The following is a 20,531-nucleotide window of genomic DNA, read 5'->3' on the forward strand; positions in this document are numbered from 1 at the left end:
TCATCTGCCCATGGCACTGCTCGCACAGAGGCACAGAGACTGGGGCTGCTTGCTTGTCTTGCCCCCTCAAACTTCAAACGTATCTTAGGTGGTCCGTGCCGGGTGATTCCGGCAGCCCTGCTCCGAAAATGCGAACGTCTGCAGATAGCTCGCAGGCAGAAAGAGCTAGCCTGGAAAGCTGTTGCTCAGCCTCATCTGCCCATGGCACTGCTCGCACAGAGGCACAGAGACTGGGGCTGCTTGCTTGTCTTGCCCCCTCAAACTTCAAACGTAGCTTAGGTGGTCCGTGCCGGGCGCCTCCGGCAGCGCTGCTCTTAAAATGCGAACGTCTGCAGATAGCTCGCAGGGAGAAAGAGCTAGCCTGGAAAGCTGTTGCTCAGCCTCATCTGCCCATGGCACTGCTCGCACAGAGGCACAGAGACTGGGGCTGCTTGCTTGTCTTGCCCCCTCAAACTTCAAACGTACCTTTTTGGGTCCGTGCCGGGCGCCTCCGGCAGTCCTGCTCCGAAAATGCGAACGTCTGCAGATAGCTCGCAGGCAGAAAGAGCTAGCCTGGAAAGCTGTTGCTCAGCCTCATCTGCCCATGGCACTGCTCGCACAGAGGCACAGAGACTGGGGCTGCTTGTTTGTCTTGCCCCCTCAAACTTCAAACGTAGCTTAGGTGGTCCGTGCCGGGCGCCTGCGGCAGCCCTGCTCCAAAAATGCGAACATCTGCAGATAGCTCGCAGGCAGAAAGAGCTAGCCTGGAAAGCTGTTGCTCAGCCTCATCTGCCCATGGCACTGCTCGCACAGAGGCACAGAGACTGGGGCTGCTTGTTTTTCTTGCCCCCTCAAAATTCAAACGTATCTTTTGGATGTTTGTTCCGGGTGACTCCGGCAGCCCTGCTCCGAAAATGCGAACGTCTGCAGATAGCTCGCAGGCAGAAAGAGCTAGCCTGGAAAGCTGTTGCTCAGCCTCATCTGCCCATGGCACTGCTCGCACAGAGGCACAGAGACTGGGGCTGCTTGCTTGTCTTGCCCCCTCAAACTTCAAACGTATCTTAGGTGGTCCGTGCCGGGTGCTTCCGGCAGCGCTGCTCCGAAAATGCGAACGTCTGCAGATAGCTCGCAGGCAGAAAGAGTTAGCCTGGAAAGCTGTTGCTCAGCCTCATCTGCCCATGGCACTGCTCGCACAGAGGCACAGAGACTGGGGCTGCTTGCTTGTCTTGCCCCCTCAAACTTCAAACGTATCTTAGGTGGTCCGTGCCGGGTGCTTCCGGCAGCGCTGCTCCGAAAATGCGAACGTCTGCAGATAGCTCGCAGGCAGAAAGAGCTAGCCTGGAAAGCTGTTGCTCAGCCTCATCTGCCCATGGCACTGCTCGCACAGAGGCACAGAGACTGGGGCTGCTTGTCTGTCTTGTCCCCTCAAACTTCAAACGTAGCTTAGGTGGTCCGTGCCGGGCGCCTCCGGCAGCGCTGCTCTTAAAATGCGAACGTCTGCAGATAGCTCGCAGGCAGAAAGAGCTAGCCTGGAAAGCTGTTGCTCAGCCTCATCTGCCCATGGCACTGCTCGCACAGAGGCACAGAGACTGGGGCTGCTTGCTTGTCTTGCCCCCTCAAACTTCAAACGTACCTTTTTGGGTCCGTGCCGGGCGCCTCCGGCAGCCCTGCGCCGAAAATGCGAACGTCTGCAGATAGCTCGCAGGCAGAAAGAGCTAGCCTGGAAAGCTGTTGCTCAGCCTCATCTGCCCATGGCACTGCTCGCACAGAGGCACAGAGACTGGGGCTGCTTGCTTGTCTTGCCCCCTCAAACTTCAAACGTACCTTTTAGGGTCCGTGCCGTGCACCTCCGGCAGCCCTGCTCCGAAAATGCGAACGTCTGCAGATAGCTCACAGGCAGAAAGAGCTAGCCTGGAAAGCTGTTGCTCAGCCTCATCTGCCCATGGCACTGCTCACACAGAGGCACAGAGACTGGGGCTGCTTGCTTGTCTTGCCCCCTCAAACTTCAAACGTACATTTTAGGGTCCGTGCAGGGCGCCTCCGGCAGCCCTGCTCTGAAAATGCGAACGTCTGCAGATAGCTCGCAGGCAGAAAGAGCTAGCCTGGAAAGCTGTTGCTCAGCCTCATCTGCCCATGGCACTGCTCGCACAGAGGCACAGAGACTGGGGCTGCTTGCTTGTCTTGCCCCCTCAAACTTCAAACGTAGCTTAGGTGGTCCGTGCCGGGCGCCTCCGGCAGCGCTGCTCTTAAAATGCGAACGTCTGCAGATAGCTCGCAGGGAGAAAGAGCTAGCCTGGAAAGCTGTTGCTCACCCTCATCTGCCCATGGCACTGCTCGCACAGAGGCACAGAGACTGGGGCTGCTTGCTTGTCTTGCCCCCTCAAACTTCAAACGTACCTTTTTGGGTCCGTGCCGGGCGCCTCCGGCAGCCCTGCGCCGAAAATGCGAACGTCTGCAGATAGCTCGCAGGCAGAAAGAGCTAGCCTGGAAAGCTGTTGCTCAGCCTCATCTGCCCATGGCACTGCTCGCACAGAGGCACAGAGACTGGGGCTGCTTGTTTGTCTTGCCCCCTCAAACTTCAAACGTAGCTTAGGTGGTCCGTGCCGGGCGCCTCCGGCAGCGCTGCTCTTAAAATGCGAACGTCTGCAGATAGCTCGCAGGCAGAAAGAGCTAGCCTGGAAAGCTGTTGCTCAGCCTCTTCTGCCCATGGCACTGCTCGCACAGAGGCACAGAGACTGGGGCTGCTTGCTTGTCTTGCCCCCTCAAACTTCAAACGTATCTTAGGTGGTCCGTGCCGGGTGCTTCCGGCAGCCCTGCTCCGAAAATGCGAACGTCTGCAGATAGCTCGCAGGCAGAAAGAGCTAGCCTGGAAAGCTGTTGCTCAGCCTCATCTGCCCATGGCACTGCTCGCACAGAGGCACAGAGACTGGGGCTGCTTGCTTGTCTTGCCCCCTCAAACTTCAAACGTATCTTAGGTGGTCCGTGCCGGGTGCTTCCGGCAGCGCTGCTCCGAAAATGCGAACGTCTGCAGATAGCTCGCAGGCAGAAAGAGCTAGCCTGGAAAGCTGTTGCTCAGCCTCATCTGCCCATGGCACTGCTCGCACAGAGGCACAGAGACTGGGGCTGCTTGTCTGTCTTGTCCCCTCAAACTTCAAACGTAGCTTAGGTGGTCCGTGCCGGGCGCCTCCGGCAGCGCTGCTCTTAAAATGCGAACGTCTGCAGATAGCTCGCAGGCAGAAAGAGCTAGCCTGGAAAGCTGTTGCTCAGCCTCATCTGCCCATGGCACTGCTCGCACAGAGGCACAGAGACTGGGGCTGCTTGCTTGTCTTGCCCCCTCAAACTTCAAACGTATCTTAGGTGGTCCGTGCCGGGCGCCCCCGGCAGATCTGCTCTGAAAATGCGAACGTCTGCAGATAGCTCGCAGGCAGAAAGAGCTAGCCTTGAAAGCTGTTGCTCAGCCTCATCTGCCCATGGCACTGCTCGCACAGAGGCACAGAGACTGGGGCTGCTTGCTTGTCTTGTCCCCTCAAACTTCAAACGTACCTTTTTGGGTCCTTGCCGGGCGCCTCCGGCAGCCCTGCGCCGAAAATGCGAACGTCTGCAGATAGCTCGCAGGCAGAAAGAGCTAGCCTTGAAAGCTGTTGCTCAGCCTCATCTGCCCATGGCACTGCTCGCACAGAGGCACAGAGACTGGGGCTGCTTGCTTGTCTTGCCCCCTCAAACTTCAAACGTACCTTTTAGGGTCCGTGCCGTGCACCTCCGGCAGCCCTGCTCCGAAAATGCGAACGTCTGCAGATAGCTCACAGGCAGAAAGAGCTAGCCTGGAAAGCTGTTGCTCAGCCTCATCTGCCCATGGCACTGCTCACACAGAGGCACAGAGACTGGGGCTGCTTGCTTGTCTTGCCCCCTCAAACTTCAAACGTACATTTTAGGGTCCGTGCAGGGCGCCTCCGGCAGCCCTGCTCTGAAAATGCGAACGTCTGCAGATAGCTCGCAGGCAGAAAGAGCTAGCCTGGAAAGCTGTTGCTCAGCCTCATCTGCCCATGGCACTGCTCGCACAGAGGCACAGAGACTGGGGCTGCTTGTCTGTCTTGTCCCCTCAAACTTCAAACGTAGCTTAGGTGGTCCGTGCCGGGCGCCTCCGGCAGCGCTGCTCTTAAAATGCGAACGTCTGCAGATAGCTCGCAGGCTGAAAGAGCTAGCCTGGAAAGCTGTTGCTCAGCCTCATCTGCCCATGGCACTGCTCGCACAGAGGCACAGAGACTGGGGCTGCTTGCTTGTCTTGTCCCCTCAAACTTCAAACGTATCTTAGGTGGTCCGTGCCGGGTGCTTCCGGCAGCCCTGCTCCGAAAATGCGAACGTCTGCAGATAGCTCGCAGGCAGAAAGAGCTAGCCTGGAAAGCTGTTGCTCAGCCTCATCTGCCCATGGCACTGCTCGCACAGAGGCACAGAGACTGGGGCTGCTTGCTTGTCTTGCCCCCTCAAACTTCAAACGTAGCTTAGGTGGTCCGTGCCGGGCGCCTCCGGCAGCGCTGCTCTTAAAATGCGAACGTCTGCAGATAGCTCGCAGGGAGAAAGAGCTAGCCTGGAAAGCTGTTGCTCAGCCTTATCTGCCCATGGCACTGCTCGCACAGAGGCACAGAGACTGGGGCTGCTTGCTTGTCTTGCCCCCTCAAACTTCAAACGTACCTTTTTGGGTCCGTGCCGGGCGCCTCCGGCAGTCCTGCTCCGAAAATGCGAACGTCTGCAGATAGCTCGCAGGCAGAAAGAGCTAGCCTGGAAAGCTGTTGCTCAGCCTCATCTGCCCATGGCACTGCTCGCACAGAGGCACAGAGACTGGGGCTGCTTGTTTGTCTTGCCCCCTCAAACTTCAAACGTAGCTTAGGTGGTCCGTGCCGGGCGCCTGCGGCAGCCCTGCTCCAAAAATGCGAACATCTGCAGATAGCTCGCAGGCAGAAAGAGCTAGCCTGGAAAGCTGTTGCTCAGCCTCATCTGCCCATGGCACTGCTCGCACAGAGGCACAGAGACTGGGGCTGCTTGTTTTTCTTGCCCCCTCAAAATTCAAACGTATCTTTTGGATGTTTGTTCCGGGTGACTCCGGCAGCCCTGCTCCGAAAATGCGAACGTCTGCAGATAGCTCGCAGGCAGAAAGAGCTAGCCTGGAAAGCTGTTGCTCAGCCTCATCTGCCCATGGCACTGCTCGCACAGAGGCACAGAGACTGGGGCTGCTTGCTTGTCTTGCCCCCTCAAACTTCAAACGTATCTTAGGTGGTCCGTGCCGGGTGCTTCCGGCAGCGCTGCTCCGAAAATGCGAACGTCTGCAGATAGCTCGCAGGCAGAAAGAGTTAGCCTGGAAAGCTGTTGCTCAGCCTCATCTGCCCATGGCACTGCTCGCACAGAGGCACAGAGACTGGGGCTGCTTGCTTGTCTTGCCCCCTCAAACTTCAAACGTATGTTAGGTGGTCTGCGCCGGGCGCCTCCGACAGCCCTGCTCCGAAAATGCGAACGTCTGCAGATAGCTCGCAGGTAGAAAGAGCTAGCCTGGAAAGCTGTTGCTCAGCCTCATCTGCCCATGGCACTGCTCGCACAGAGGCACAGAGACTGGGGCTGCTTGCTTGTCTTGTCCCCTCAAACTTCAAACGTAGCTTAGGTGGTCCGTGCTGGGCGCCTCCGGCAGCGCTGACCCGAAAAAGCGAACATCTGCATATAGCTCGCAGGCAGAAAGAGCTAGCCTGGAAAGCTGTTGCTCAGTCTCATCTGCCCATGGCACTGCTCGCACAGAGGCACAGAGACTGGGGCTGCTTGCTTGTCTTGCCCCCTCAAACTTCAAGCGTAGCTTAGGTGGTCTGTACCGGGCGTCTCCGGCAGCCCTGCTCCGAAAATGCGAACGTCTGCAGATAGCTCGCAGGCAGAAAGAGCTAGCCTGGAAAGCTGTTGCTCAGCCTCATCTGCCCATGGCACTGCTCGCACAGAGGCACAGAGACTGGGGCTGCTTGCTTGTCTTGTCCCCTCAAACTTCAAACGTAACTTAGGTGGTCCGTGCCGGGCGTCTCCGGCAGCCCTGCTCCGAAAATGCAAACGTCTGCAGATAGCTCTCAGGCAGAAAGAGCTAGCCTGGAAAGCTCTTGCTCAGCCTCATCTGCCCATGGCACTGCTCGTACAGAGGCACAGAGACTGGGGCTGCTTGCTTGTCTTGCCCCCTCAAACATCAAACGTATCTTTTGGCTGTTTGTGCCGGGCGCCTCCGGCAGCCCTGCTCCGAAAATGCGAACGTCTGCAGATAGCTCGCAGGCAGAAAGAGCTAGCCTGGAAAGCTGTTGCTCAGCCTCATCTGCCCATGGCACTGCTCGCACAGAGGCACAGAGACTGGGGCTGCTTGCTTGTCTTGCCCCCTCAAACTTCAAACGTATCTTTTGGCTGTTTGTACCGGGCGCCTCTGACAGCCCTGCTCCAAAAATGCGAAAGTCTGCAGATAGCTCGCAGGCAGAAAGAGCTAGCCTGGAAAGCTGTTGCTCAGCCTCATCTGCCCATGGCACTGCTCGCACAGAGGCACAGAGACTGGGGCTGCTTGCTTGTCTTGCCCCCTCAAACTTCAAACGTAGCTTGGGTGGTCCGTGCCAGGCGCCTCCGGCAGCCCTGCTCCGAAAATGCGAACGTCTGCAGATAGCTCGCAGGTAGAAAGAGCTAGCCTGGAGAGCTGTTGCTCAGCCTCATCTGCCCATGGCACTGCTCGCACAGAGGCACAGAGACTGGGGCTGATGCTTGTCCTGCCCCATTAAGCTTCAAACGTAGCTTAGGTGGCCCGTGCCCGGCACCTCCAGCAGCCCTGCTCCGAAAATGCGAACGTCTGCAGATAGCTCGCAGGCAGAAAGAGCTAGCCTGGAAAGCTGTTGCTCAGCCTCATCTGCCCATGGCACTGCTCGCACAGAGGCACAGAGACTGGGGCTGCTTGCTTGTCATGTCCCCTCAAACTTCAAACGTAGCTTAGGTGGTCCGTGCTGGGCGCCTCCGGCAGCGCTGACCCGAAAAAGCCAACATCTGCATACACCTTGCAGGCAGAAAGAGCTAGCCTGGAAAGCTGTTGCTCAGCCTCATCTGCCCATGGCACTGCTCGCACAGAGGCACAGAGACTGGGGCTGCTTGCTTGTCTTACCCCCTCAAACTTCAAACGTAGCTTAGGTGGTCCGTGCCGGGCGCCTGCGGCAGCCCTGCTCTGAAAATGCAAACGTCTGCAGATAGCTCGCAGGCAGAAAGAGCTAGCCTGGAAAGCTGTTGCTCAGCCTCATCTGCCCATGGCACTGCTCGCACAGAGGCACAGAGACTGGGGCTGCTTGCTTGTCTTGTTCCCTCAAACTTCAAACGTAACTTAGGTGGTCCGTGCCGGGCGTCTCCGGCAGCCCTGCTCCGAAAATGCAAACGTCTGCAGATAGCTCTCAGGCAGAAAGAGCTAGCCTGGAAAGCTGTTGCTCAGCCTCATCTGCCCATGGCACTGCTCGTACAGAGGCACAGAGACTGGGGCTGCTTGCTTGTCTTGCCCCCTCAAACTTCAAATCTAGCTTAGGTGCTCCGTGCCAGGCGCCTGCGGCAGCACTGCTCCGAAAATGCGAACGTCTGCAGATAGCTCGCAGGCAGAAAGAGCTAGCCTGGAGAGCTGTTGCTCAGCCTCATCTGCTCATGGCACTGCTCGCACAGAGGCACAGAGACTGGGGCTGCTTGCTTGTCTTGCCCCCTCAGACTTCAAACGTATCTTTTGGCTGTTTGTACCGGGCGCCTCTGGCAGCCCTGCTTCAAAAATGCGAACGTCTGCAGATAGCTCGCAGGCAGAAAGAGCTAGCCTGGAAAGCTGTTGCTCAGCCTCATCTGCCCATGGCACTGCTCGCACAGAGGCACAGAGACTGGGGCTGCTTGCTTGTCTTGCCCCCTCAAACTTCAAACGTAGCTTGGGTGGTCCGTGCCAGGCGCCTCCGGCAGCCCTGCTCCGAAAATGCGAACGTCTGCAGATAGCTCGCAGGTAGAAAGAGCTAGCCTGGAGAGCTGTTGCTCAGCCTCATCTGCCCATGGCACTGCTCGCACAGAGGCACAGAGACTGGGGCTGATGCTTGTCCTGCCCCATTAAGCTTCAAACGTAGCTTAGGTGGTCCGTGCCGGGCGCCTCCGGCAGCGCTGACCCGAAAATGCGAACGTCTGCAGATAGCTCGCAGGCAGAAAGAGCTAGCCTGGAAAGCTGTTGCTCAGCCTCATCTGCCCATGGCACTGCTCGCACAGAGGCACAGAGACTGGGGCTGCTTGCTTGTCTTACCCCCTCAAACTTCAAACGTAGCTTAGGTGGTCCGTGCCGGGCGCCTGCGGCAGCCCTGCTCTGAAAATGCGAACGTCTGCAGATAGCTCGCAGGCAGAAAGAGCTAGCCTGGAAAGCTGTTGCTCAGCCTCATCTGCCCATGGCACTGCTCGCACAGAGGCACAGAGACTGGGGCTGCTTGCTCGTCTTGCCCCCTCAAACATCAAAAGTATCTTTTGGCTGTTTGTGCCGGGCGCCTGCGGCAGCGCTGCTCCGAAAATGCGAACGTCTGCAGATAGCTCACAGGCAGAAAGAGCTAGCCTGGAAAGCTGTTGCTCAGCCTCATCTGCCCATGGCACTGCTCGCACAGAGGCACAGAGACTGGGGCTGCTTGCTTGTCTTGCCCCCTCAAACTTCAAACGTAGCTTGGGTGGTCCGTGCCGGGCGCCTCCAGCAGCCCTGCTCCGAAAATGCGAACGTCTGCAGATAGCTCGCAGGCAGAAAGAGCTAGCCTGGAGAGCTGTTGCTCAGCCTCATCTGCCCATGGCACTGCTCGCACAGAGGCACAGAGACTGGGCCTGCTTGCTTGTCTTGCCCCCTCAAGCTTCAAATGTAGCTTAGGTGGCCCGTGCCCGGCACCTCCAGCCGCCCTGCTCCGAAAATGCAAACGTCTGCAGATAGCTCGCAGGCAGAACGAGCTAGCCTGGAAAGCTGTTGCTCAGACTCATCTGCCCATGGCACTGCTCGCACAGAGGCACAGAGACTGGGGCTGCTTGCTTATAATGTCGCCTCAAACTTCAAACGTAGCTTAGGTGGTCCGTGCCGGGCGCCTCCGGCAGCGCTGACCCGAAAAAGCGAACATCTGCATATACCTCGCAGGCAGAAAGAGCTAGCCTGGAAAGCTGTTGCTCAGCCTCATCTGCCCATGGCACTGCTCGCACAGAGGCACAGAGACTGGGGCTGCTTGCTTGTCTTGTCCCCTCAAACTTCAAACGTATCTTAGGTGGTCCGTGCCGGGATCCTCCGGAAGCCCTGCTCCGAAAATGCGAACGTCTGCAGATAGCTCGCAGGCAGAAAGAGCTAGCCTGGAAAGCTCTTGCTCAGCCTCATCTGCCCATGGCACTGCTCGCACAGAGGCACAGAGACTGGGGCTGCTTGCTTGTCTTGTCCCCTCAAACTTCAAACGTATCTTAGGTGGTCCGTGCCGGGCGTCTCCGGCAGCCCTGCTCCGAAAATGCAAACGTCTGCAGATAGCTCTCAGGCAGAAAGAGTTAGCCTGGAAAGCTGTTGCTCAGCCTCATCTGCCCATGGCACTGCTCGCACAGAGGCACAGAGACTGGGGCTGCTTGCTTGTCTTGCCCCCTCAAACTTCAAACGTAGCTTGGGTGGTCCGTGCCAGGCGCCTCCGGCAGCCCTGCTCCGAAAATGCGAACGTCTGCAGATAGCTCGCAGGTAGAAAGAGCTAGCCTGGAGAGCTGTTGCTCAGCCTCATCTGCCCATGGCACTGCTCGCACAGAGGCACAGAGACTGGGGCTGATGCTTGTCCTGCCCCATTAAGCTTCAAACGTAGCTTAGGTGGCCCGTGCCCGGCACCTCCAGCAGCCCTGCTCCGAAAATGCGAACGTCTGCAGATAGCTCGCAGGCAGAAAGAGCTAGCCTGGAAAGCTGTTGCTCAGCCTCATCTGCCCATGGCACTGCTCGCACAGAGGCACAGAGACTGGGGCTGCTTGCTTGTCATGTCCCCTCAAACTTCAAACGTAGCTTAGGTGGTCCGTGCCGGGCGCCTCCGGCAGCGCTGACCCGAAAATGCGAACGTCTGCAGATAGCTCGCAGGCAGAAAGAGCTAGCCTGGAAAGCTGTTGCTCAGCCTCATCTGCCCATGGCACTGCTCGCACAGAGGCACAGAGACTGGGGCTGCTTGCTTGTCTTACCCCCTCAAACTTCAAACGTAGCTTAGGTGGTCCGTGCCGGGCGCCTGCGGCAGCCCTGCTCTGAAAATGCGAACGTCTGCAGATAGCTCGCAGGCAGAAAGAGCTAGCCTGGAAAGCTGTTGCTCAGCCTCATCTGCCCATGGCACTGCTCGCACAGAGGCACAGAGACTGGGGCTGCTTGTTTGTCTTGCCCCCTCAAACATCAAAAGTATCTTTTGGCTGTTTGTGCCGGGCGCCTGCGGCAGCCCTGCTCCGAAAATGCGAACGTCTGCAGATAGCTCACAGGCAGAAAGAGCTAGCCTGGAAAGCTGTTGCTCAGCCTCATCTGCCCATGGCACTGCTCGCACAGAGGCACAGAGACTGGGGCTGCTTGCTTGTCTTGCCCCCTCAAACTTCAAACGTAGCTTGGGTGGTCCGTGCCGGGCGCCTCCAGCAGCCCTGCTCCGAAAATGCGAACGTCTGCAGATAGCTCGCAGGCAGAAAGAGCTAGCCTGGAGAGCTGTTGCTCAGCCTCATCTGCCCATGGCACTGCTCGCACAGAGGCACAGAGACTGGGCCTGCTTGCTTGTCTTGCCCCCTCAAGCTTCAAATGTAGCTTAGGTGGCCCGTGCCCGGCACCTCCAGCCGCCCTGCTCCGAAAATGCAAACGTCTGCAGATAGCTCGCAGGCAGAACGAGCTAGCCTGGAAAGCTGTTGCTCAGACTCATCTGCCCATGGCACTGCTCGCACAGAGGCACAGAGACTGGGGCTGCTTGCTTATAATGTCGCCTCAAACTTCAAACGTAGCTTAGGTGGTCCGTGCCGGGCGCCTCCGGCAGCGCTGACCCGAAAAAGCGAACATCTGCATATACCTCGCAGGCAGAAAGAGCTAGCCTGGAAAGCTGTTGCTCAGCCTCATCTGCCCATGGCACTGCTCGCACAGAGGCACAGAGACTGGGGCTGCTTGCTTGTCTTGTCCCCTCAAACTTCAAACGTATCTTAGGTGGTCCGTGCCGGGATCCTCCGGAAGCCCTGCTCCGAAAATGCGAACGTCTGCAGATAGCTCGCAGGCAGAAAGAGCTAGCCTGGAAAGCTCTTGCTCAGCCTCATCTGCCCATGGCACTGCTCGCACAGAGGCACAGAGACTGGGGCTGCTTGCTTGTCTTGTCCCCTCAAACTTCAAACGTATCTTAGGTGGTCCGTGCCGGGCGTCTCCGGCAGCCCTGCTCCGAAAATGCAAACGTCTGCAGATAGCTCTCAGGCAGAAAGAGTTAGCCTGGAAAGCTGTTGCTCAGCCTCATCTGCCCATGGCACTGCTCGCACAGAGGCACAGAGACTGGGGCTGCTTGCTTGTCTTGCCCCCTCAAACTTCAAACGTAGCTTGGGTGGTCCGTGCCAGGCGCCTCCGGCAGCCCTGCTCCGAAAATGCGAACGTCTGCAGATAGCTCGCAGGTAGAAAGAGCTAGCCTGGAGAGCTGTTGCTCAGCCTCATCTGCCCATGGCACTGCTCGCACAGAGGCACAGAGACTGGGGCTGATGCTTGTCCTGCCCCATTAAGCTTCAAACGTAGCTTAGGTGGCCCGTGCCCGGCACCTCCAGCAGCCCTGCTCCGAAAATGCGAACGTCTGCAGATAGCTCGCAGGCAGAAAGAGCTAGCCTGGAAAGCTGTTGCTCAGCCTCATCTGCCCATGGCACTGCTCGCACAGAGGCACAGAGACTGGGGCTGCTTGCTTGTCATGTCCCCTCAAACTTCAAACGTAGCTTAGGTGGTCCGTGCCGGGCGCCTCCGGCAGCGCTGACCCGAAAATGCGAACGTCTGCAGATAGCTCGCAGGCAGAAAGAGCTAGCCTGGAAAGCTGTTGCTCAGCCTCATCTGCCCATGGCACTGCTCGCACAGAGGCACAGAGACTGGGGCTGCTTGCTTGTCTTACCCCCTCAAACTTCAAACGTAGCTTAGGTGGTCCGTGCCGGGCGCCTGCGGCAGCCCTGCTCTGAAAATGCGAACGTCTGCAGATAGCTCGCAGGCAGAAAGAGCTAGCCTGGAAAGCTGTTGCTCAGCCTCATCTGCCCATGGCACTGCTCGCACAGAGGCACAGAGACTGGGGCTGCTTGTTTGTCTTGCCCCCTCAAACTTCAAAAGTATCTTTTGGCTGTTTGTGCCGGGCGCCTGCGGCAGCCCTGCTCCGAAAATGCGAACGTCTGCAGATAGCTCACAGGCAGAAAGAGCTAGCCTGGAAAGCTGTTGCTCAGCCTCATCTGCCCATGGCACTGCTCGCACAGAGGCACAGAGACTGGGGCTGCTTGCTTGTCTTGCCCCCTCAAACTTCAAACGTAGCTTGGGTGGTCCGTGCCGGGCGCCTCCAGCAGCCCTGCTCCGAAAATGCGAACGTCTGCAGATAGCTCGCAGGCAGAAAGAGCTAGCCTGGAGAGCTGTTGCTCAGCCTCATCTGCCCATGGCACTGCTCGCACAGAGGCACAGAGACTGGGCCTGCTTGCTTGTCTTGCCCCCTCAAGCTTCAAATGTAGCTTAGGTGGCCCGTGCCCGGCACCTCCAGCCGCCCTGCTCCGAAAATGCGAACGTCTGCAGATAGCTCGCAGGCAGAACGAGCTAGCCTGGAAAGCTGTTGCTCAGACTCATCTGCCCATGGCACTGCTCGCACAGAGGCACAGAGACTGGGGCTGCTTGCTTATAATGTCGCCTCAAACTTCAAACGTAGCTTAGGTGGTCCGTGCCGGGCGCCTCCGGCAGCGCTGACCCGAAAAAGCGAACATCTGCATATACCTCGCAGGCAGAAAGAGCTAGCCTGGAAAGCTGTTGCTCAGCCTCATCTGCCCATGGCACTGCTCGCACAGAGGCACAGAGACTGGGGCTGCTTGCTTGTCTTGTCCCCTCAAACTTCAAACGTATCTTAGGTGGTCCGTGCCGGGATCCTCCGGAAGCCCTGCTCCGAAAATGCGAACGTCTGCAGATAGCTCGCAGGCAGAAAGAGCTAGCCTGGAAAGCTGTTGCTCAGCCTCATCTGCCCATGGCACTGCTCGCACAGAGGCACAGAGACTGGGGCTGCTTGCTTGTCTTGTCCCCTCAAACTTCAAACGTAACTTAGGTGGTCCGTGCCGGGATCCTCCGGAAGCCCTGCTCCGAAAATGCGAACGTCTGCAGATAGCTCGCAGGCAGAAAGAGCTAGCCTGGAAAGCTCTTGCTCAGCCTCATCTGCCCATGGCACTGCTCGCACAGAGGCACAGAGACTGGGGCTGCTTGCTTGTCTTGTCCCCTCAAACTTCAAACGTAACTTAGGTGGTCCGTGCCGGGCGTCTCCGGCAGCCCTGCTCCGAAAATGCAAACGTCTGCAGATAGCTCTCAGGCAGAAAGAGTTAGCCTGGAAAGCTGTTGCTCAGCCTCATCTGCCCATGGCACTGCTCGCACAGAGGCACAGAGACTGGGGCTGCTTGCTTGTCTTGCCCCCTCAAACTTCAAACGTATGTTAGGTGGTCTGCGCCGGGCGCCTCCGACAGCCCTGCTCCGAAAATGCAAACGTCTGCAGATAGCTCGCAGGCAGAAAGAGCTAGCCTGGAAAGCTGTTGCTCAGTCTCATCTGCCCATGGCACTGCTCGCACAGAGGCACAGAGACTGGGGCTGCTTGCTTGTCTTGCCCCCTCAAACTTCAAACGTACCTTTTTGGGTCCGTGCCGGGCGCCTCCGGCAGCCCTACGCCGAAAATGCGAACGTCTGCAGATAGCTCGCAGGCAGAAAGAGCTAGCCTGGAAAGCTGTTGCTCAGCCTCATCTGCCCATGGCACTGCTCGCACAGAGGCTCAGAGACTGGGGCTGCTTGTTTGTCTTGCCCCCTCAAACTTCAAACGTAGCTTAGGTGGTCCGTGCCGGGCGCCTGCGGCAGCCCTGCTCCGAAAATGCGAACATCTGCAGATAGCTCGCAGGCAGAAAGAGCTAGCCTGGAAAGCTGTTGCTCAGCCTCATCTGCCCATGGCACTGCTCGCACAGAGGCACAGAGACTGGGGCTGCTTGTTTTTCTTGCCCCCTCAAACTTCAAACGTATCTTTTGGATGTTTGTTCCGGGTGACTCCGGCAGCCCTGCTCCGAAAATGCGAACGTCTGCAGATAGCTCGCAGGCAGAAAGAGCTAGCCTGGAAAGCTGTTGCTCAGCCTCATCTGCCCATGGCACTGCTCGCACAGAGGCACAGAGACTGGGGCTGCTTGCTTGTCTTGCCCCCTCAAACTTCAAACGTAGCTTAGGTGGTCCGTGCCGGGCGTCTCCGGCAGCCCTGCTCCGAAAATGCGAACGTCTGCAGATAGCTCACAGGCAGAAAGAGCTAGCCTGGAAAGCTGTTGCTCAGCCTCATCTGCCCATGGCACTGCTCGCACAGAGGCACAGAGACTGGGGCTGCTTGCTTGTCTTGCCCCCTCAAACTTCAAACGTATCTTTTGGCTGTTTGTGCCGGGTTCTTGCGGCAGCCCTGCTCCGAAAATGCGAACGTCTGCAGATAGCTCGCAGGCAGAAAGATCTAGCCTGGAAAGCTGTTGCTCAGCCTCATCTGCCCATGGCACTGCTCACACAGAGGCACAGAGACTGGGGCTGCTTGTTTGTCTTGCCCCCTCAAACTTCAAACGTACATTTAGGGTCCGTGCCATGCGCCTCCGGTAGCCCTGCTCCGAAAATGCGAACGTCTGCAGATAGCTCGCAGGCAGAAAGAGCTAGCCTGGAAAGCTGTTGCTCAGCCTCATCTGCCCATGGCACTGCTCGCACAGAGGCACAGAGACTGGGGCTGCTTGCTTGTCTTGCCCCCTCAAACTTCAAAAATATCATTTGGCTGTTTGTGCCATGTAACACCGTTTAGCCCTGCTCTGAAAATGCGAACGTCTGCAGATAGCTGGCAGGCAGAAAGAGCTAGCCTGGAAAGCTGTTGCTCAGCCTCATCTGCCCATGGCACTGCTCGCACAGAGGCACAGAGACTGGGGCTGCTTGCTTGTCTTGCCCCCTCAAACTTCAAACGTATCTTTTGGATGTTTGTACATGTAACTCCGGTTAGCCCTGCTCTGAAAATGCGAACGTCTGCAGATAGCTCGCAGGCAGAAAGAGCTAGCCTGGAAAGCTGTTGCTCAGCCTCATCTGCCCATGGCACTGCTCGCACAGAGGCACAGAGACTGGGGCTGCTTGCTTGTCTTGCCCCCTCAAACTTCTAATGTAGCTTAGGTGGTCCGTGCCATGCGCCTCCGGCAGCGCTGCTCCGAAAATGCGAACGTCTGCAGATAGATCGCAGGTAGAAAGAGCTAGCCTGGAAAGCTGTTGCTCAGCCTCATCTGCCCATGGCACTGCTCGCACAGAGGCACAGAGACTGGGGCTGCTTGCTTGTCTTGCCCCCTCAAACGTCAAACATATCTTTGGTATTCTGTGCTAGGATCCTCCGGCAGCACTGCTCCAAAAATGCGAACGTCTGCAGATAGCTCGCAGACAGAAAGAGCTAGCCTGGAAAGCTGTTGCTCAGCCTCATCTGCCCATGGCACTGCTCACACAGAGGCACAGAGACTGGGGCTGCTTGCTTGTCTTGCCCCCTCAAACTTCAAACGTACATTTTAGGGTCCGTGCAGGGCGCCTCCGGCAGCCCTGCTCTGAAAATGCGAACGTCTGCAGATAGCTCGCAGGCAGAAAGAGCTGGCCTGGAAAGCTGTTGCTCAGCCTCATCTGCCCATGGCACTGCTCGCACAGAGGCACAGAGACTGGGGCTGCTTGTCTGTCTTGTCCCCTCAAACTTCAAACGTAGCTTAGGTGGTCCGTGCCGGGCGCCTTCGGCAGCGCTGCTCTTAAAATGCGAACGTCTGCAGATAGCTCGCAGGCTGAAAGAGCTAGCCTGGAAAGCTGTTGCTCAGCCTCATCTGCCCATGGCACTGCTCGCACAGAGGCACAGAGACTGGGGCTGCTTGCTTGTCTTGCCCCCTCAAACTTCAAACGTATCTTAGGTGGTCCGTGCCGGGTGCTTCCGGCAGCCCTGCTCCGAAAATGCGAACGTCTGCAGATAGCTCGCAGGCAGAAAGAGCTAGCCTGGAAAGCTGTTGCTCAGCCTCATCTGCCCATGGCACTGCTCGCACAGAGGCACAGAGACTGGGGCTGCTTGTTTGTCTTGCCCCCTCAAACTTCAAACGTAGCTTAGGTGGTCCGTGCCGGGCGCCTCCAGCAGCCCTGCTCCGAAAATGCGAACGTCTGCAGATAGCTCGCAGGGAGAAAGAGCTAGCCTGGAAAGCTGTTGCTCACCCTCATCTGCCCATGGCACTGCTCGCACAAAGGCACAGAGACTGGGGCTGCTTGCTTGTCTTGCCCCCTCAAACTTCAAACGTACCTTTTTTGGTCCGTGGCGGGCACCTGCGGCAGCCCTGCTCCGAAAATGCGAACATCTGCAGATAGCTCGCAGGCAGAAAGAGCTAGCCTGGAAAGCTGTTGCTCAGCCTCATCTGCCCATGGCACTGCTCGCACAGAGGCACAGAGACTGGGGCTGCTTGTTTTTCTTGCCCCCTCAAACTTCAAACGTATCTTTTGGATGTTTGTTCCGGGTGACTCCGGCAGCCCTGCTCCGAAAATGCGAACGTCTGCAGATAGCTCGCAGGCAGAAAGAGCTAGCCTGGAAAGCTGTTGCTCAGCCTCATCTGCCCATGGCACTGCTCGCACAGAGGCACAGAGACTGGGGCTGCTTGTTTGTCTTGCCCCCTCAAACTTCAAACGTAGCTTAGGTGGTCCGTGCCGGGCGCCTCCGGCAGCCCTGCTCCGAAAATGCGAACGTCTGCAGATAGCTCGCAGGCAGAAAGAGCTAGCCTGGAAAGCTGTTGCTCAGCCTCATCTGCCCATGGCACTGCTCGCACAGAGGCACAGAGACTGGGGCTGCTTGCTTGTCTTGCCCCCTCAAACTTCAAACGTACCTTTTAAGGTCCGTGCCGGGCGTCTCCGGCAGCCCTGCTCCGAAAATGCGAACGTCTGCAGATAGCTCACAGGCAGAAAGAGCTAGCCTGGAAAGCTGTTGCTCAGCCTCATCTGCCCATGGCACTGCTCGCACAGAGGCACAGAGACTGGGGCTGCTTGCTTGTCTTGCCCCCTCAAACTTCAAACGTACCTTTTAGTGTCCGTGCCGGGCGCCTCCGGCAGCCCTGCTCCGAAAATGCGAACGTCTGCAGATAGCTCGCAGACAGAAAGAGCTAGCCTGGAAAGCTGTTGCTCAGCCTCATCTGCCCATGGCACTGCTCACACAGAGGCACAGAGACTGGGGCTGCTTGTTTGTCTTGCCCCCTCAAACTTCAAACGTACATTTAGGGTCCGTGCCATGCGCCTCCGGTAGCCCTGCTCCGAAAATGCGAACGTCTGCAGATAGCTCGCAGGCAGAAAGAGCTAGCCTGGAAAGCTGTTGCTCAGCCTCATCTGCCCATGGCACTGCTCGCACAGAGGCACAGAGACTGGGGCTGCTTGCTTGTCTTGCCCCCTCAAACTTCAAAAATATCATTTGGCTGTTTGTGCCATGTAACACCGTTTAGCCCTGCTCTGAAAATGCGAACGTCTGCAGATAGCTCGCAGGCAGAAAGAGCTAGCCTGGAAAGCTGTTGCTCAGCCTCATCTGCCCATGGCACTGCTCGCACAGAGGCACAGAGACTGGGGCTGCTTGCTTGTCTTGCCCCCTCAAACTTCAAACGTATCTTAGGTGGTCCGTGCCGGGTGCTTCCGGCAGCCCTGCTCCGAAAATGCGAACGTCTGCAGATAGCTCGCAGGCAGAAAGAGCTAGCCTGGAAAGCTGTTGCTCAGCCTCATCTGCCCATGGCACTGCTCGCACAGAGGCACAGAGACTGGGGCTGCTTGTTTGTCTTGCCCCCTCAAACTTCAAACGTAGCTTAGGTGGTCCGTGCCGGGCGCCTCCGGCAGCGCTGCTCTTAAAATGCGAACGTCTGCAGATAGCTCGCAGGGAGAAAGAGCTAGCCTGGAAAGCTGTTGCTCACCCTCATCTGCCCATGGCACTGCTCGCACAAAGGCACAGAGACTGGGGCTGCTTGCTTGTCTTGCCCCCTCAAACTTCAAACGTACCTTTTTGGGTCCGTGCCGGGCGCCTCCGGCAGCCCTGCGCCGAAAATGCGAACGTCTGCAGATAGCTCGCAGGCAGAAAGAGCTAGCCTGGAAAGCTGTTGCTCAGCCTCATCTGCCCATGGCACTGCTCGCACAGAGGCACAGAGACTGGGGCTGCTTGTTTGTCTTGCCCCCTCAAACTTCAAACGTAGCTTAGGTGGTCCGTGCCGGGCGCCTGCGGCAGCCCTGCTCCGAAAATGCGAACATCTGCAGATAGCTCACAGGCAGAAAGAGCTAGCCTGGAAAGCTGTTGCTCAGCCTCATCTGCCCATGGCACTGCTCGCACAGAGGCACAGAGACTGGGGCTGCTTGTTTTTCTTGCCCCCTCAAACTTCAAACGTATCTTTTGGATGTTTGTTCCGGGTGACTCCGGCAGCCCTGCTCCGAAAATGCGAACGTCTGCAGATAGCTCGCAAGCAGAAAGAGCTAGCCTGGAAAGCTGTTGCTCAGCCTCATCTGCCCATGGCACTGCTCGCACAGAGGCACAGAGACTGGGGCTGCTTGTTTGTCTTGCCCCCTCAAACTTCAAACGTAGCTTAGGTGGTCCGTGCCGGGCGCCTCCGGCAGCCCTGCTCCGAAAATGCGAACGTCTGCAGATAGCTCGCAGGCAGAAAGAGCTAGCCTGGAAAGCTGTTGCTCAGCCTCATCTGCCCATGGCACTGCTCGCACAGAGGCACAGAGACTGGGGCTGCTTGCTTGTCTTGCCCCCTCAAACTTCAAACGTACCTTTTAGGGTCCGTGCCGGGCGTCTCCGGCAGCCCTGCTCCGAAAATGCGAACGTCTGCAGATAGCTCACAGGCAGAAAGAGCTAGCCTGGAAAGCTGTTGCTCAGCCTCATCTGCCCATGGCACTGCTCGCACAGAGGCACAGAGACTGGGGCTGCTTGCTTGTCTTGCCCCCTCAAACTTCAAACGTACTTTTAGTGTCCGTGCCGGGCGCCTCCGGCAGCCCTGCTCCGAAAATGCGAACGTCTGCAGATAGCTCGCAGACAGAAAGAGCTAGCCTGGAAAGCTGTTGCTCAGCCTCATCTGCCCATGGCACTGCTCACACAGAGGCACAGAGACTGGGGCTGCTTGTTTGTCTTGCCCCCTCAAACTTCAAACGTACATTTAGGGTCCGTGCCATGCGCCTCCGGCAGCCCTGCTCCGAAAATGCGAACGTCTGCAGATAGCTCGCAGGCAGAAAGAGCTAGCCTGGAAAGCTGTTGCTCAGCCTCATCTGCCCATGGCACTGCTCGCACAGAGGCACAGAGACTGGGGCTGCTTGCTTGTCTTGCCCCCTCCAACTTCAAAAATATCATTTGGCTGTTTGTGCCATGTAACACCGTTTAGCCCTGCTCTGAAAATGCGAACGTCTGCAGATAGCTCGCAGGCAGAAAGAGCTAGCCTGGAAAGCTGTTGCTCAGCCTCATCTGCCCATGGCACTGCTCGCACAGAGGCACAGAGACTGGGGCTGCTTGTTTTTCTTGCCCCCTCAAACTTCAAACGTATCTTTTGGATGTTTGTTCCGGGTGACTCCGGCAGCCCTGCTCCGAAAATGCGAACGTCTGCAGATAGCTCGCAGGCAGAAAGAGCTAGCCTGGAAAGCTGTTGCTCAGCCTCATCTGCCCATGGCACTGCTCGCACAGAGGCACAGAGACTGGGGCTGCTTGTTTGTCTTGCCCCCTCAAACTTCAAACGTAGCTTAGGTGGTCCGTGCCGGGCGCCTCCGGCAGCCCTGCTCCGAAAATGCGAACGTCTGCAGATAGCTCGCAGGCAGAAAGAGCTAGCCTGGAAAGCTGTTGCTCAGCCTCATCTGCCCATGGCACTGCTCGCACAGAGGCACAGAGACTGGGGCTGCTTGCTTGTCTTGCCCCCTCAAACTTCAAACGTACCTTTTAGGGTCCGTGCCGGGCGTCTCCGGCAGCCCTGCTCCGAAAATGCGAACGTCTGCAGATAGCTCACAGGCAGAAAGAGCTAGCCTGGAAAGCTGTTGCTCAGCCTCATCTGCCCATGGCACTGCTCACACAGAGGCACAGAGACTGGGGCTGCTTGTTTGTCTTGCCCCCTCAAACTTCAAACGTACATTTTAGGGTCCGTGCAGGGCGCCTCCGGCAGCCCTGCTCTGAAAATGCGAACGTCTGCAGATAGCTCGCAGGGAGAAAGAGCTAGCCTGGAAAGCTGTTGCTCAGCCTCATCTGCCCATGGCACTGCTCGCACAGAGGCACAGAGACTGGGGCTGCTTGTCTGTCTTGTCCCCTCAAACTTCAAACGTA

This window comes from Opisthocomus hoazin, chromosome 28 (assembly GCF_030867145.1).
Source record: "Opisthocomus hoazin isolate bOpiHoa1 chromosome 28, bOpiHoa1.hap1, whole genome shotgun sequence".
NCBI classification, from domain to species: Eukaryota; Metazoa; Chordata; class Aves; order Opisthocomiformes; family Opisthocomidae; genus Opisthocomus; species Opisthocomus hoazin.